We start from the raw sequence: 6,000 nt of genomic DNA on the forward strand, positions 1-6,000 counted from the left end.
TAGTCTCAGCTACTCAGGAGGCTGAGGCAGGAGAATTGCTTGAACCCGGGAGGTGGAGGTTGCAGTAAGCCAAGAACGCACCACTGCACTCCAGCCTAAGTGACAGAGTGAGACTCTGTGTCGGAAAAAAAAAAAAAAAACACGCTATTAGTGATAACTAGGGTTATAGCAGCAGTATAAGAGTTCCACTTGAAGCATTTTCTACTGGCTGAAATGGGAAAATTTGAACATCAAAAATAATTTTAATGGATTAAAACATAATCAAATATTTTTAAATCCATGAGTTCATAATCATACTAAATACAACTTCAGTGCTCACTTTTGGAGAACCACAGGAAAATAATTATTCTGTACACTGGTAAAAAGAAAGAACTGAGATTTAAGACATCAAAAGAGGGAGTCAAGTTATCTGCTGAGAGTATGTAGGAGATGTGGTGGAAGAGAAGGCCCAAGGAAACTGGACAAGTTGAAAATGGGTTTTGGAGAACATGAGCAATGTGAGAGAGAGCTCAGCATGGAAAAGTAGAAGGACAACATATAGTGTTTAAAATCTTTATTCTGATAATATTTAAGTTAATTTGCTGCACTAAACAGCCATGTATAGAAACTAAGCAAACATGCAATAGGATTTTGCAGGGCTAATGCAACAGAAAAAGTTAAGAAAGCAAGGAGTTAGCAATTAAATGAGTAGCTGAAGTTTTCTCCCTTCTCTTTTTAACAAACCTCTTACCCAGATTTACCCTCTTTTTTGACATTCTGCTAAGTAGATATGTTTTCGTTTCAAAGGCTCACCCATCCTGTGACTTAGCCTCATCCTTTGAGCCTGCTCCGTACCACTGCACAGACCACACTTTGTTACCCTTTCACTCTTTTGCATATTTCAGCCAGCCAACTCTTATGGTGCTTTTCTCTGGGTTTATAAATGTGTGCAGCTTTTCCCCATCCCAGCGAAAACAAAAAGCCTTTACCTTGTTGCCTTCTCTATCCACCATCTTATTCCACACCTTTCCTTTATTGTCAGGTTTCTCAAATGAATCTGCAACACCTGTTTTCTCCACCTGAGAGCGAAATCCTTTTAAAATCTGATTCTGCCCTAATTATCCTACACAATCATCAAACCCAAGGGCTTGTTTTCTATTTTTGCCTTACTTTGAATTGGGAGGTGGACCGACCCTCGGTATTGCTACTCTCTCCTCTAAATCCTCTCTCCCTTAGGAGCTTAATATGGAGGAGCCTCATCTCTGCTACTTACTACTTTTGTGACTTTTGTCACTAAAATAATATTAGTGGTATGTATTGGGCACTTACTACAAACTTCAATAAGCAGTTTAGACACTGTATCTCAGTTCTTTGACAATCCTGTAAGAATAGTATTATTATTTTTATTTCACCCCAGTAGTGGTGAGATAAGAGGTGACTTTTTTCATTCTGCCTTTTTTTTTTTTTTGCATTTTAAGTTTCATTTATTTTGCTTTATTTTAGACATTATAGAAACATGGCAAATGGAGTACCATTTCAATATGTTTTAGTTTACCAAGCAATGCATCATGCATTTTGTCATTGAAGCCTTATAGAATACCTGTAAACTCAGCAGCCATCTCTTCTAAATGTCTTTAATAAACTCACTCTGCTACTCTCTGGAAGGTGAAAAGTCTGATCCAAACTCTAAATTCTGATTCTCCTACAAACCTATTAAGTGAATTTATGACTTTGTTTTCACTTGAATGATATATTAAAATGAGAAGCTTCACCAGAAGGTAATTCCCTTAATTTCCCGTGATCTGCCTGAATTCCACACATCCTCTGCCCCATTCTCCTCTGAATCCCATCTGCCCCTGAATTCTCCTCTTAGCCTTCATCATTAATGTATTTGTCCATGAATGGCTGTTTCTCACTACTATTCATACATATTCTTTCACATTAAAACATATTTAAAAATACACTTTTCTCCAACCTACCACCCCATGACACTCAAACTTGCCTAAAACATTGTCATTCTGCCTTTTATAAAAAGAAAAATTTCTCTTTAAACATATTTAATCCCTTTCAATCATATCACCATACTGATTCTTCTTTTACCTTTGTAATTGCTTCTTTGTGGCTGTCACTGGTTCTTTTTTCTGCTCTTCTGAATGTGATTTTCCTCCGGGCATCTGTCCTTGAATCTTTCCTAGTGTCTTTGTGTCTGTGAAGTCAATGTGTCCCAAGGCAGGGCTTTTCAAAGTGTGGTCCCCAGACAAGCAGCATTAGTACTTGCCTTATTAGAAAAAAATGATCTGGCCCAACATCAGACCTACAGCACCAAAAACCCTGGGTGTGGCGCCCAGCCATCTGTGTTTTAACAAGTCCTCCAGGTGATTGTAATGCATGTTGAGTACTGAGAATTACTGTTCTAACGTATGAAGCACAGACCACCTGCATCAAAATCACTGGAGTGCTGGTGGAATATACAAATTCTTGGGCCCCATCCTAAACTCATTGAATTAGAGTCTCTGAGGTCAGAACCAGCCACTGCAAGATACTCCCTTTCACACTGAAGTCTAAAAATCTGTACTCCATGCCCTCTCTCAGAGATAAACTAATGAGGCTTCAGTTACAGTTTCTTCACAAATGATCCCTCAGCCTGTACCTCCAGGCCTTATTTTCAGTTGACTATTAGGCATGTCCACCAATTTTTTGGCTACTACTTCAAAGTCAGTATGTATTCTAATACAATGTCCATTATTCCTTTTACCGCCTGCAAATGACTTCTGACTTTTTTATTTCTGTACCAATCGTTCAGGCCTAAGCCTCATTAACTAGGAGTTGTCTTTGTCAAATATAACTCCCTGCCTACAAATCCAATTTGTCCTTTATATTTTTGCTTCAACGTTTTTCTAAAATACTTTTTGCTTTTCATGAATATTACTATTACTCTATTTCTCAGCTAGAAATTACATCATGCTTTTCTTTAAGAATTTTTTGGGGGAAGGTAGTAAATACAATGCTAAGATTCTGGGTCACAAGTTCATTGGAATTGGGTATGAACTATTAATTGTTGAATCCAGGACTGAAATATAGGTCTCTGGTTCAAAATCCCAGTATCTTTGCAGTAAGCTATGTCCTGCTAAATATTTGATTTTAAGATAACTCCTCCTGATTCTTCTATTATTTGACACAGAACAGAGTCTGGTATGAAGCAAATTTGTCTTGGATCCCATTCATGGGGATTTAGTAACTGCAATACCAACTAGATTGCAGAATATCCCTTCACAAGAAGTGTTAACACACATTGCTTGTGGCCAGAGCAGACTGAACTCTAAATATAGTAGTGCATGGTGATTAAAGAAGAAAAAAAGATTAAATCACTCCATTGACAACAGCTTTAGGAGAGATGGAGCGAAAAGAGCCTCCTAAAAAATGTAAGAAACCATTCACGTGGATTGTATTCAGCATTCATGACATCACTGTAGCATTACCATATTTTGGGGCAGCTTTCCTTTAATTATATCTCTCACTACTGTTATAATAATTATACTGCTCATTTGTTAGAGTCACAAATGTTACTGTTGAAGAGTACCTTGGAGGTCATCTATTACCTACTCCACTGATGAAGAAAACTGAGGCCAAGAAAGGTGAAAAAGGCTTTCTCAAAGTTATACAGCTAGTTAGTGACAAAGCAGGAGATGTGAAAACCCAAATCTCTTGACTCAACCTTCTGCTTTCTTGTTCTTCCTCTGAGAGCAGGCAGGAAGCATGACAAATGATGGAGAACAGAGAGGTATGCGGGACAGCTCAGCAGGAAATGCTGAGACAGAGTTAAGGGCCAGAGACTTAGAACAAGAAGAAAGGAAATGGTGTCACTTAGGTCAAGTATAAGAATAGAATTTCAGGGAGGGCAATATCAAATTTCCAACAGCTCTGCACACAATTTCACAAAGTAAATAGGAAAAAAAAAATCCAAATAATATGACTTTTTTTTAATTTAAAAAGCTTTATATGCGATATGTAAATTTCACCCTAAAAATGCCTAGATATTTATTTCTTCATGGCATGTGGCAGTGCATATCTGACAACCAGTGATAACTGCTACTGATCCTTAGCTTTGTTCTGTGACCAGTAGACCAAAATTAGATCAATAATTTGAGATTTCACATATGACCTCAAAGGGACTATTAGAGGTAGCCCAGGAAGTAATGTATTTCATGGAAATATTATAGTGTTCATTATAAATGATATATACATTTTAAAGTTCACTATTATGCCTACAGTAACACAATATAATCACTAGATATTTTGTTTTACTTTCCCCATGTGTATACAGGCTTTGTTTTGCAAAGTTCATCTGATTCCCAAATTAGATCCAGTATTGGGCCATTCTTTCACTGCTGTAAAGGAATACCTAAGACCGGGTAATTTATTTTTTATTTATTTTTTTTTTTGAGACAGAGTCTTGCTCTGTTGCCCAGGCTGGAGTGCAGTGGCGCGATCTTGGCTCGCTGCAAGCTCCACCTCCCGGGTTCACATCATTCCCCTGCCTCAGCCTCCCGAGTAACTGGGACTACAGGCGCCTACCACCACGCCCAGCTAATTTTTTTTTTTTTTTTTTTTTTTTTGCATTTTTAGTAGAGACAGGGTTTCACCGTGTTAACCAGGATTGTTTCGATCTCCTGACCTCGTGATCCACCCGCCTCAGCCTCCCAAGGTGCTGGGATTACAGGCATGAGCCACTGCGCCCAGCCTATTTTTTTTAAAGAGGTTTCATTGGCTCCATTCTACAAGCTGCACAGGAAGTGTATCTCTGGCATCAGTTTATGGGGAGGCCTCAGGAAGCTTACAATCATGGCAGAAGGTGAAAGGGAGCAGGCACCTCACATGTCAGGAGTGGGAGTGAAAGAGAGATAGTAGAGGGAAGGTGCCACACACTTTAAATAACCACATCTCACAAGAACTCACTCACTATCAAAAGGACAGCACCAAATCATGAGGGATCTGTCCTTATGATCCAATCACCTCCCACCAGGCTCCACCTTTAACATTGGGGATTACATTTCAATAAGAGATTTAGAGGGGACAAATATCCAAACTACATCATTCCTCCCTGGCTCCTCAAATCTCCCGTTCTTCTCACATTTCAAAATGCAATCATCCCTTCTCAATAGTCCCCCAAAAGCCTCAACTTGTTTCAGCATCACTCAAAAGTCCAGAGTTCCAAGTCTCATCTGGAAAAGAGTTCCTTCCCCCTATGAGCCTGTAAAATCAAAACAAGTTATTTCTTCCAAGATACAATGGGGGTACAAGCCTTGGGTAAACATTCTCATTCTAAAAGGGAGAAATTGGCCAAAAGAAAGAAGCTACAGGCCCCATGCAAGTTCAAAGCCCAGCAGGGCAGTCATTAAATCTTAAAGCTCCAATATAATCTCCTTTGACTCCATGTCCCACATCCAGGATACACTGTTGCAAGGGGTGGGTTCCCAAGGCCTTGGGCAGCTCTATTCCTGTGTCTCTGAAGGGTGCAGCCCCTGTGGTTGCTCTCAAGTGGTTGGAGTTGAGTGTCTGCAGCATTTCCAGGCACAGGTTGCAAGCCTCCAGAGGATCTAATATTCTGGGTTCTGGGGGGCAGTGGTTGCCTTCCTACAGCTCCACTAGACTGTGCCCCAGTTGGGAACTTTGTGTGAGGCCTCCAACCCACAGTTTCACTTCTGCACATTGTAGTTGAGGTTCTCTGTAGGAGCTCTTTCCCTGCAGCAAGCTTCTGCCTGGGCACCCAGGCTTTTCTCTACATCCTCTGAAATCAACGTGGAGGCTGCCAAGCTTCCCTCATTCTTGCATTCTGTGTGCCTGCGATGCAGGCTTAACACCATGTAGAAGCCACCACATGGTGGCTTATGGTGTGCACCTTTTGAAGTGGCTGCCAAAGCTGTACCTGGCCTTTTTTGAGCTAAGGGTGGAGCCAGAACAACCTGCATGTGAGGAGCAGCCTCTTGGGGTGGTGCAGGGCAGTGGCACCCTGGGCTTTGC

The sequence above is a fragment of the Pan paniscus genome, chromosome 9 (genome assembly GCF_029289425.2).
Source record: "Pan paniscus chromosome 9, NHGRI_mPanPan1-v2.0_pri, whole genome shotgun sequence".
Lineage (NCBI taxonomy): Eukaryota > Metazoa > Chordata > Mammalia > Primates > Hominidae > Pan > Pan paniscus.